This window comes from Gossypium arboreum, chromosome 12, assembly GCF_025698485.1.
Source record: "Gossypium arboreum isolate Shixiya-1 chromosome 12, ASM2569848v2, whole genome shotgun sequence".
NCBI classification, from domain to species: Eukaryota; Viridiplantae; Streptophyta; class Magnoliopsida; order Malvales; family Malvaceae; genus Gossypium; species Gossypium arboreum.
This window is the reverse complement of record NC_069081.1, coordinates 23,918,965-23,932,233: the sequence shown is the minus strand read 5'-3', so window position 1 is coordinate 23,932,233 and position 13,269 is coordinate 23,918,965. Positions and strand designations below refer to the sequence as shown.

At 38.3% G+C, this 13,269-nt stretch overlaps 1 non-coding gene across 1 annotated transcript; it reads left to right on the top strand.

Moving 5' to 3' along the window:
• Nucleotides 1-12,502: 12,502 nt before the first annotated feature.
• Nucleotides 12,503-12,609, top strand: LOC128286340 (small nucleolar RNA R71). Its single transcript, XR_008276883.1, has one exon. It is a non-coding gene; the product is annotated as a small nucleolar RNA R71 (small nucleolar RNA).
• Nucleotides 12,610-13,269: the final 660 nt, after the last annotated feature.

Below are 13,269 nucleotides of genomic sequence, written 5' to 3'. Positions count from 1 at the left end.
GTTGTTTAAACATTTTGTAAGGCATGACGTTAATACTAGCCCCTAAATTAGCTAATGCATGATTAACATCTAAACTACCAATTAAGCAAGGAATTGTAAAACTCCCTAGATCTTTCAATTTGTTAGGTAGTTTATTCTGTAGAATAGCTGAGCAAACTGCGTTTAGCTTCACATGTGAAGCCTCGTCTAACTTCCGCTTATTTCCTAAAAGCTCCTTTAAAAATTTCGTTGCGTTTGGCATCTTTGATAGAGCTTCAATAAATGGTAAGTTAATATGTAATTTTTTAAAAAGTTTAAGGAATTTACCGAATCGTTCATCTGAATGGTCTTTCCTTGTTGCATTAGGGTATGGCACACGAGGTTTGTATTCTATACTTACCGGTTTTTGCTCATTGTAGTCTACCTCACCTTTACCTTTGCTTATCTCAGTTTCTTGCCTTAGTTCTGGTTCAGGTGTGACTATCCCTTCCTCAGCTTGACTAGTAACCGCGTTGAGTTGCTTCCTTGGGTTAGATTCTGTATTGCTTGGCAAGCTATGTAACACCCCAATCCCGTGACTGTTACCGGAAATCGAATACGAGGTGTTACCGAGCTTACTTCATTTATTTCCCCTATTTATTTTTTTTTTGTTCCAGGCAAGCTGGCTAACTGTATCGTAGTCGCTTTAAAAATCATATCTTGAGTTCTGGAACTTGAAATCCAATTCCATAAATTTTCCCCAAAACTATACTCATATATCTATATGGGGGAATTTTTGTAGAACTTTTGGTTGGGCCAATTAGTACATTTTATTCATTAAAGTCTCCCCTATTTCAAGGTTCGACTACACTGACCTCTGTACCTTACGATTTAAATATCTCCCTATAAAGGGCTTCAATGCCTATGCCGTTTGTCTCTAATGAAACTAGACTCAATAAAAAATCTTTACATATAAGGCACAACCTCTAATTATCTCGATAAAATTTACGGTGAATTTTCTAAGTCAAAATAGGGGATCCAGAAATCACTCTGGCCCTGTTTCACAAGAATTTAATTATCTACTAACATACAGCTCATATGGTAGTTTCGTTTCTTTTATATGGAAATAGATTCATCAAGCTTCGATTACATAATTTATTCTTTATTTAATTCCATTTCTACTATTTTTAGTGATTTTTCAATCTCACATCACTGCTGCTGTCAGCATCTGTTACTAAAGCAAACTATGCCTATTTCATGATTTTTCCTTGATCTAACTAATAATTCATCATACATATTACAAATTATGACCATGACTAGCCATGCCAAAGGTTAATCATCACCGAGCATCTCCCTACTACACTATTACCAAATCATGAATTTAACACCGAAAATAATCAGCCATGACATATGGCATAATAATCGAGTAGGCCTCAACCAATACTCAACCAAAACCGAATTACCAAGACTTGTGTCCAAACATCATAGAACCAAATCCAACCGAACATTATGCCATTTTCGCATGGCTAAAGTTTACATACCAAATTTCAACAAAACATAATAGCCTATACATGCCGAAATGTTCTCCTAGACCAACTAAAACAAGATACCAAAAGTTGCTAGCCGGTGTGATGACTTCGATGGCGGTCCCGAGTACGCAAAAAGTCGAGTCCAAGAAACCTAAAATAGGTGACAAGCAAACACCGAATGAGTATATAACTCAGAAGTCATAAGCATTACACTACCCTCCATTAATAAAATTTTCACAAGAGGAAACAACGAAATGAGGCTAAGTACTCCATCCATACCGAACTATGCCATAGTTTCTTAGACCTTCGATTCAATCTCATTCCAAGTCCTACATTGACATTTCATACGCTATTCAATAGAGTAATTGAGGCATTTCCATACATCATTTTATTTTCGTTACAATCATACAACTAAACGAACTTTCACCTATTCCACGATGAACCTTATGTACGTGACTTCAATTATAATCATCACATAGGTTCAAAACTTACCACGCTCAACTCCAAATATAAACATAGCACCTATTAGCCATGAACTCAAGGTACTTACCCTTTCCGCTGTCCAAAATCGACTTCGGTAAGGTCGCACCCTTAATGTAAATAATCTATAGAAAATACATAGTGGGTTCGCACACATAGTGCTAAATAATCACCGCGCACACTTAGTGCCATATACTTTAAACTCGCACACTTAGTGCCATGCATTTCAAGCTCGCACACTTAGTGCCATGCATTTCAAGCTCGCACACTCAAGTGCCAATCTCTCAACCGTGAACACTTATTGCCCGCACACTTAGTGCCGAAAACCAGCCACTCTATACGTTTCACTTCTTTTTTACATTCGACAATTTCATCTCTACATACATATACATTTGTATACATTTCACCTCATTAAACACAATTGCATAGGTATTACGATCGTTTAAATCAATACCAAATATATGCTTAATGACTTACCTTGTGTTGGGTAGAACGGTTCCAACTCACTATTCGATTGCTTTCTCCTTTCCTTTATCCGATTTAGTTCCCTTTGCTCTTGAGCTTAATTTAACAATTAAATTGATTTAATCATTTTGAATATCAAAGAGAAATTCAAGGTACTCAACCCTTATTTTTAATAATAAGACCAACCATACACCTATAATAACATCCAATTCATTAATTATTTTAGCACACGCATGGCACATAAGGTTAACTAAAGCTACATTCACTTATAAGATAGCACCCTTAATGAGCTCATACCATGACTATACCTAATCGAATTCAAATAGAGAATTTAGTACAATTACACATTCTTACTAATGTATAATTCTAGCATGCTTTAATATTTTATACACCTCATTCGGCCTTAACCATTCACTTAACTTATATGTACATATTCCATCTCAAAATTAAGAGTTGCAACTACAATTAGGTTACAACAATGCCCATCAATGACCGAATGCTTAAGCACAACTATACTAAAAATTTATCCAACATCATTTTAATTTGCCCATCACTATTTTTTTTCTAATCATCAAATACAAAGTGATTTACATATATATATTAAACCAACCTTGCTAGCACACAATATTCCTTAACCGAATGTCATAAACCCAAGCCACACATTTTGTTCATTAAGACCCTTCAATGACTACATTCGGTACCCCCCCTTATGAACAAACCAATTTCAACCTTCAAGAAAAAGTGTATGTACCAAGAGCTTCAAACTACTTGGCCGAATATCAAACCTCCAAACAACCAAACTTAATCCATGGAATGAGTAGAACTTGAACTAATCACTTTATTTATACCTAAATTTCCAAGAATTTCAAAGTGCTTACCTCTTCCTAAGCATCATCCAAGCTGAATCATGAACAAAAGAATTCCTTTCTTCTTCCTCCCTCAAGTCACGGCAATGGAGAAGAAAGATGAGCATTCCTTCATTTTTTTTTTCATTTTTACCTTCTTTTACTAACAACATTTTATCTCCAATAACCCAATTTCTTATTATAATATCTAATTAACATATATATTGCCCATCAAAAATCCATCTTGGCCGGCCACTACAAAGGAGTTGGGGAATTTGACATGCAAGTCCACCCTTGTGTCATCATGCATTAACAAGCCATTTAAAATTAGCCTATCATATTTCACCATGTCTCATATTGATCCCTATTTAATAATTTCTCATGCAATTGGAAAAATTAGAGAATGAAACTTCCACATACTCATGTACACACATAATAAGCATAGAATATAGCAATTAATTATTTTTATGACTCGGTTTTGTGGTCCCGAAACCACTTTCCGACTAAGGTCACATTAGGGCTGTCACAACTCTCCCCCACATAAGAAATTTTCATCCCCGAAAATCTTACTGGTGAACAATTTTGGATATCGATCCTTCATAGAGTCCTCAAGTTCCCAAGTGGCTTCTTCAATTCCGTGTTTATGCCACAACACCTTCACGAATGGGATTTTCTTATTTCGCAACTCTTTTACTTCACGCATCAAAATGCGAATTGGTTCTTCTTCATAACTCAAGTTAGGCTGAATCTCGATCTCGGATGGAGTGATTACGTCGACGAATTCGGACCTATATCGTCAAGCATCGAGACATGGAAAACGTTGTGAATCTTTTCAAGCTCGGGGTAAAATTAACCGGTATGCGATCGCCCAACTCGTTCGGATACTTCATACGGACCGATGAACCTCGGACTTAGTTTGCCCTTACGACCAAATCTAAGCACCTTCTTCCAGGGTGAAACTTTGAGAAATACTTTGTCTCCAACCTGATATTCAATGTCTTTTCTTTTCAATTCCGCATACGACTTTTGACGATCCGAAGCGGCTTTCAAACTTTCATGAATTACTCAAACTTTCTGCTCAGCATCCTTAATCAAATCAACCCCAAAAATTTTACTTTCACTAAGTTTAGTCCAAAATAATGGGGTACGGCATTTACGACTGTATAAGGCCTCGTAAGGTGCCATCTTAATGCTTGATTGAAAGCTATTGTTGTAAGCGAATTCAATCAAAGGCAAATATCTTTCCCATGAACCACAAAACTCTAAGACGCAACATCTCAACATATCCTCGAGTATCTGAATTATTCGTTCAGATTGACCATCAGTCTGGGGATGAAATGCGGTGCTAAAATGCATCTTAGTACCCAACGCTTCTTGTAACTTTTTCCAAAATCGCGATGTAAATCTTGGGTCTCTATTCGACACGATAGAAATAGGTACCCCATGCAATCGAACAATTTGGGAGATGTATAATTCTGCCAATTTATCGAGCGAAAAATCTGTACGGACAAGGATAAAATGAGCAGACTTGGTCAATCTATCAACAATAACCCAGATCGAGTCTTTCTTACTCTGAGTCAAAGGTAACCCAGATACAAAGTCTATTGTCACTCGATCCCATTTCCATTCGGGTATCATGATTGGCTGAAGTAATCCCGATGGCACTTGATGTTCCGCTTTTACTTGTTGACATATCAAACACCTTGAAACAAATTCAGAAATGTCTCGTTTCATACCCGGCCACCAAAATTGACGTTTGGATCGTTGTACATTTTAGTACTACCCGAGTGGATAGACATTCGGCCACTATGAGCCTCATTCAAAATCATCGAAATAAGTTCCGAATTTCTTGGAACACATAATCGACCCTTGAACGTCAAGCAATCATTGTTGTCAATCCGAAACTCCGATTCCTCATTCGAGGCACATTCATTTCGTTTAGCGACCAATTCAAATCGACTTTACGGGATTCAAGTATTTGATGAATCAATAATGGTTTGGCCTTTAATTCAACTACTAGCACCTCATTGGGCAAAACGGATAGGTGAGCATCCATCGCTCTCAAAGCAAACAGTGCTTTACGACTCAAAGCATCAGCCACCACGTTAGCCTTCCCCGGGTGATAATCAATGACAAGTTCATAGTCTTTCAACAACTCAAGCCAACGTCTTTGTCGCAGATTTAGATCTCTTTGAGTCATCAAATATTTAAGACTTTTGTGGTCCGAATAAATATGACACCTTTCCCCAAACAAGTAATGCCGCCATATTTTCAGAGCGAACACTATGGCCGCCAATTCAAGATCATGGGTCAGATAGTTTCTCTCATGCGGCTTTAATTGTCTCGACGCGTAAGCCACAACTCGACCTTCTTGCATCAACACACAACCTAGCCCAAGTAAGGATGCATCACTATAAATGACAAACTCTTTGCCGGACTCCGGTTGTACTAACACTGGAGCTTCGGTTAAGCAGGTCTTTAGTCGATCGAAACTCTTCTGACAGTTTTCTATCTATTCAAACTCAACATCTTTTTGGAGTAGTTTCGTCAACGGTGCAGCTATCATCGAGAAACCCCTTACAAACCGTCGGTAGTATCCGGCAAGTCCCAAAAAGCTCCTAACTTCAGTAACATTCCTCGGAGGTTTCCAATCGAGCATGGCCGAAATTTTGTTCGGATCCACTCTAACACCCGATGCGGACACCACGTGCCCCAAAAAGCTAACCTCTTTCAACCAAAATTCACATTTACTGAATTTTGTGTATAACTGCTTGTCTCGCAAAATCTGTAATACTAACCTCAAATGCTCGGCGTGTTCGGCTTCACCTTGTGAATAAACTAAAATATCATTAATAAACACAACCACAAATCGATCCAAGTATGGCCTGAATACTCGATTCATTAAATCCATAAATACCGCAGGGGCATTAGTGAGCCCAAACGGCATCACTAAGAATTCAGAGTGACCGTACCTCGCTCTAAAAGCGGTTTTGGGTATGTCCGAGTCTCGAACCCTCAACTGATAATAACCAGATCTCAAATCTATCTTGGAAAATACTGAGGCTCCCTTTAATTGATCAAACAAATCATCAATACGTGGCAACGGGTATTTATTCTTTATGGTCACTTTATTCAACTGACGATAGTCGATGCACAATCTCATGGTTCCATCCTTCTTTTTCACAAACAATACGGGTGCGCCCCATGGAGAAAAACTTGGTCGAGCGAAACCTCTATCCATCAATTCTTGCAATTGAACTTTCAATTCCTTTAATTCCGTTAATGCCATACGATACGGGGCTATTGAGATTGCGTGGTACCAGGTACAATCTCGATGCCGAATTCCACCTCTCGAACCGGTGGCAACCCCAGTAACTCCTCAGGAAAAACATCTGAATACTTACAAACCACTGGTACTGATTCAAGTTTCCTTTCCATCTCTTTGCTATCAAATACATACGCAAGGTATGTTTCACACCCCTTTTTCACATATCTCTGAGCGGTCATTGAAGATATTATCGCTGGCACCCCCTTCAAATCGGTAGACTCAACTCGGACTACCTCATCATGTGCACTCCTCAAATCGATGGTTTTTCTTTTGCAGTTCACCACTGCATCATGTACGGTCAACCAATCCATACCAAGAATGACATCAAATTAGTCAAGCGGTAAAAGCATCAAATCGGCGAAAAACAGATTCTCGGATTATTAGAGGCATCTCTTACACACTTTATCAACAAGTGCGTATTGACCCAAAGAGTTTGACACTGAATTACAAACTCGAGACTCAACAGTAGAGTCTTCTTGGATGCTAAGGTTTCACATACATATGAATGAGTAGAGCGAGGGGTCAATCAATGCAATCACATTGGTATCAAAGAGAGTGAAAGTACCGGTGATGACATCGGGGAGGATGCCTCCTCTCGTCTTGCTGAATGGCATATGCTCTAGCAGGAGTATGGGTCTCGGCTCGAACAGTAGTATCGAGGCCCTCTCGACTACCACCCCTACCTCCTAAAATTCTCGGTGGTCTACCTCTAGTCACACTCCACTAGGTCTTGCACCTTGCATCTTATTCTTCTCATCAAGCTCCGTGCAATCTCTAATGAAGTGGTCCTTGAACCGCATCCGTAACAGGCCCTGTTAGTAGACTTACCCCAACATTCACCTAGGTGTCGTCTTCCACATTGGGGGCATTCAGGTTTCTCTTGACGATTATTGCCCTCACTAGCTACCGAAGTAGCTCGGGAGTCCGTCGATGGTCGTGCTCTGACGGAAATTCCCGCAGTCGTCCTCGACTTACTAGTGTCCTCCCTGAACTTCTTTACAGCCGAGAATGGAGCTTTACCCATCGATCTTTTACGATAGTCTCTAGCTTCAAATTCAGCCTTCTCCTTCTCCTTTCCAAGTTCTTCCGCCTTGCAGGCTCGTTCGACTAGTGTTACGAACTCCTTTATCTCCAAAATACCCACTAGTAGCTTTAAATCTTCATTCAATCCTTCTTCAAATCTTTTGCATATAGCAACCTCATCGACCACACACTCCGGGCATACCGATCGAGTCTTACGAACTCATGTTCGATTCGACATTGTCATCTGGCCTTGCTTGAGTTCCAAGAATTCCTTACGTTTTTGATCGATGAACCGTTGACTAATATACTTCTTTCGAAATTCGTTTGAAAGAAATCCCAAGTAACTCGTTCGTTTGGGACTATGGAAATCAAGGTCCTCCACCAATAGTAGGTGAGTCCCGCAACAAGGATATAGCACACTTTAGACATTCATCGGTGTGCATGATAGTTCATCAAACACCGAATGGTGTTATCAAGCGTAACTTCGGCCCTTTCGGCATCATCGAGAACTATGGCCTGAACTCCTCAGCCCGCGCTTCCTAATCAAGTCTACAGTGGCTTACTCACCCTCACAGATCGATGAATCGATGGCATTACGGGCTCTTGGGGTGGATTATTCAGATTCGAAAATTGTTGGACAATGGATTGGTTCGGGCATATTGCGCGACCCACTCATTCATCATGGTAAAGAAGGCTTGTTTAGCCCCCTCACCTTGATTATTCGCAGATGACTGAGGTTCAACAGGTGGCGTCCCTTGTGCAGGAGCAGCTGCTACACTTTCAACATCATCCGCCAAGGTTCTCTCTACACCGGGATCCATTTACTAATCAAAACAAAAATTTTAACCGTCAGAAGTCATCACACATTTAAACATTAACATTAAGGCATGTATAACTAGACTCATACGTGCTATGGTAGTCCTAGAACTGACTAAACCATAGCTCTGATACCAATCAAATGTAACACCCCAATCCCGTGACCGTTACCGAAAATCGAATACGAGGTGTTACCGAGCTTACTTCATTTATTTCTTCCTATTTATTTTTTTTTGTTCCAGGCAAGCTGGCTAACTGTATCGTAGTCGCTTTAAAAATCATATCTTGAGTTCTGGAACTCGAAATCCAATTCCATAAATTTTCTCCGAAACTAGACTCATATATATATATGGGGGAATTTTTGTAGAATTTTTGGTTGGGCCAATTAGTACAGTTTATTCATTAAAGTCTCCCCTGTTTCAAGGTTTGACTACACTGACCTCTTTATCTTACGATTTAAATATCTCCCTATAAAGGGCTTCAATGCCTATATTGTTTGTCTCTAATGAAACTAGACTCGATACAAAATCTGTACATATAAGGCACGACCTCTAATTATCTCGATAAAATTTACGGTGAATTTTCTAAGTCGAAACAGGGGATCCAGAAATCGCTCTGGCCCTGTTTCACAAGAATTTATTTATCTCCTAACATACAGCTTATATGGTAGTTTCGTTTCTTCCATATGGAAATAGACTCATCAAGCTTCGATTACATAATTTATTCATTATTTAATTCCATTTCTACTATTTTTAGTGATTTTTCAATCTCACATCACTGCTGCTGTCAGCATCTGTTACTAAAGCAAACTATGCCTATTTCATGATTTTTCCTTGATCTAACTAATAATTCATCATACATATTACAAATTATGACCATGACTAGCCATCCCAAAGGTTAATCATCACCGAGCATCTCCCTACTACACTATTACCAAATCATGAATTTAATACCAAAATAATCAGCCATGACATATGGCATAATAATCAGTAGGCCTCAACCAATACTCAACCAAAACCGAATTACCAAGACTTGTGTCCAAACATCATAGAACCAAATCCAACCGAACATTATGCCATTTTCGCATGGCTAAAGTTTACATACCAAATTTCAACAAAACATAATAGCCTATACATGCGAAATGTTCTCCTAGACCAACTAAAAGAAGATACCAAAAGTTGCTAGCGGTGTGATGACTTTGATGACAAATTCCGAGTACGCAAAAAGTCGGGTCCAAGAAACCTAAAATAGGTGACAAGCAAACACCGAATGAGTATATAACTCAAGAAGTCATAAGCATTACACTACCCTCCATTAATAAAATTTTCACAAGAGGAAACAACGAAATGAGGCTAAGTACTCCATCCATACCGAACTATGCCATAGTTTCTTAGACCGCATTTATTCAATCTCATTCCAAGTCCTACATTGACATTTCATACGCTATTCAATAGAGTAATTGAGGCATTTCCATACATCATTTTATTTTCGTTACAATCATACAACTAAACGAACTTTCACCTATTCCACGATGAACCTTATGTACGTGACTTCAATTATAATCATCACATGGGTTCAAAACTTACCACGCTCAACTCCAAATATAAACATAGCACCTATTAGCCATGAAATCAAGGTACTTACCCTTTACGCTGTCCAAAATCGACTCGGTAAGGTCGCACCCTTAATGTAAATAATCTATAGAAAATACATAGTGGGTTCGCACACATAGTGCTAAATAATCACCAGCACACTTAGTGCCATATACTTTAAACTCGCACACTTAGTGCCATGCATTTCAAGCTCGCACACTTAGTGCCATGCATTTCAAGCTCGCACACTCGGTGCCAATCTCTCAACCGTGAACACTTATTGCCCGCACACTTAGTGCCGAAAACCAGCCACTCTATACGCTTCACTTCTTTTTTACATTCGACAATTTCATCTCTACATACATATACATTTGTATACATTTCACCTCATTAAACACAATTGCATAGGTATTACGATCGTTTAAATCAATACCAAATATATGCTTAATGACTTACCTTGTGTTGGGTAGAACGGTTCCAACTCGGCTATTCGATTGCTTTCTCCTTTCCTTTATCCGATTTAGTTCCCTTTGCTCTTGAGCTTAATTTAACAATTAAATTGATTTAATCATTTTGAATATCAAAGAGATATTCAAGGTACTCAACCCTTATTTTTAATAATAAGACCAACCATACACCTATAATAACATCCAATTCATTAATTATTTTAGCACACGCATGGCACATAAGGTTAACTAAAGCTACATTCACTTATAAGATAGCACCCTTAATGAGCTCATACCATGACTATACCTAACCGAATTCAAATAGAGAATTTAGTACAATTACACATTCTTACTAATGTATAATTCTAGCATGCTTGAATATTTTATACACCTCATTCGGCCCTAACCATTCACTTAACTTATATGTACAAATTCCATCTCAAAATTAAGAGTTGCAACTACAATTAGGTTACAACAATGCCCATCAATGACCGAATGCTTAAGCACAACTATACTAAAAATTTATCCAACATCATTTTAATTTGCCCATCACTATTTTTTTTCTAATCATCAAATACAAAGTGATTTACATATATATATTAAACCAACCTTGCTAGCACACAATATTCCTTAACCGAATGTCATAAACCCAAGCCACACATTTTGTTCATTAAGACCCTTCAATGACCACATTCGGTACCCCTCCCCCTCCTTATGAACAAACCAATTTCAACCTTCAAGAAAAAGTATATGTACCAAGAGCTTCAAACTACTTGGCCGAATATCAAACCTCCAAACAACCAAACTTAATCCATGGAATGAGTAGAACTTGAACTAATCACCTTATTTATACCTAAATTTCCAAGAATTTCAAACTGCTTACCTCTTCCTAAGCATCATCCAAGCCGAATCATGAACAAAAGAATTCCTTTCTTCTTTCCCTCAAGTCACGGCAATGGAGAAGAAAGATGAGCATTCCTTCATTTTTTTTTCATTTTTACCTTTTTTACTAACAATATTTTATCTCCAATAACCCAATTTCCTATTATAATATCTAATTAACATATATATTGCCCATCAACAATCCATCTTGGTCGGCCACTACAAAGGAATTGGGGAATTTGACATGCAAGTCCACCCTTGTGTCATCATGCATTAACAAGCCATTTAAAATTAGCCTATCATATTTCACCATGTCTCATATTGATCCCTATTTAATAATTTCTCATGCAATTGGAAAAATTAGAGAATGAAACTTCCACATACTCATGTACACACATAATAAGCATAGAATATAGCAATTAATTATTTTTATGACTCGGTTTTGTGGTCCCGAAACCACTTTCCGACTAGGGTCACATTAGGGCTGTCACAAGCTACCTTGTGGTCGTTCAGAAATCAACTTGGCAAGCTGTCCAATCTGAGTTTCGAGCCCTTGGATCGATACTTGTTGATTTTTGAGTCCTGTCTCAGTATTCTGAAAACTAGTTTCTGACACCGAGATGAATTTGGTTAGCATCTCCTCAAGGTTCAGCTTCTTTTCTTGCTGGTAAACTGGTTGTTGAAAGCCCGGAGGATGGTTCCTCCAACCTGCAGTATAAGTGTTTCTATATGGGTTATTTTGGGATCTAGAGTTATTGTTACCCATATATTGGACTTGTTCCTCTTCAATGCTAGGGTTGAAGGGTTGATACTCTGTGCATTCTCCTCCTTCATTCGAATCGCACCTCATCACTAGATGTACCTAAGTAGAACCACACAAACCGTCAATCTTTTTATTTAAGAGTTCTACTTGGTTAGATAGTATAGTAACCGCATCAAGGTTGAAAACACTGGCTTCTTTCGTCGGCTTTGTTCTCATAACTTTCCACTGATAGTTATTAGTGACATCTTCTCAATAAATTCGTAAGCGGCCTCAGGTGTTTTATTATTGATAGTTCTTCCAGCGGCTGCATCAATCATCTGCTGAGTCGAAGGATTCAAGCCATTATGAAATGTTTGAACCTATAGCCAAAGTGGTAACCCATGGTAAGGGCACCTTCTCAAAAGGTCCTTGTATCTCTCCCATGCATCGTAGAGTGTTTCTAAATCCATCTGCACAAAAGAAGAGATATCATTACATAATTTGGCTGTTTTAGCCGGTGGAAAATATTTTAATAAAAAATTTTCGGTCATTTGTTCCCAAGTAGTGATTGACCCTTGTGGTAACGAGTTCAACCATTGTTTAGCCTTATTCCTTAACGATAAGGGAAACAGCCGAAGATGTATGTCATCATTAGAAATGCCATTGATTTTAAATGTATCACAAAATTCTAGGAAATTTGCCAAGTGAGCGTTGGGATCCTTGTCCTGCAAACCATCAAATTGAACAAACTATTGTATCATTTGAATTGTGTTAGGTTTCAGTTCAAAATTGTTTGCAGGAATAGTAGGTCTAACTATACTTGACTCAATTCCTGTTAAATTAGGTTTAGCATAATCATACATAGTGCACGGAGCAGGATTTTTATTAACAGCAATTGCAGGAGGTAGCAGATTTTCTTGGTTTTCAGCCATCTCTGCGGTTGGGGTTTGAATATCGTCCTCTTGCTTGTTCTCTGTGTATCTTAAGTTTTGCCTTATTTATCTTTGGTTTTTGCGAACTATGTGATCGATCTCACTATCAAAAAGTAATGGTCCTGACGGGTTTCTTCTAGTCATAAACTATAAAAAAACCTGTGAGAAGAAAATAAATGAAGAATTAGAAAAGAAAATAAAAATTTAAATTGCAATAAAAGTAAAATGGCT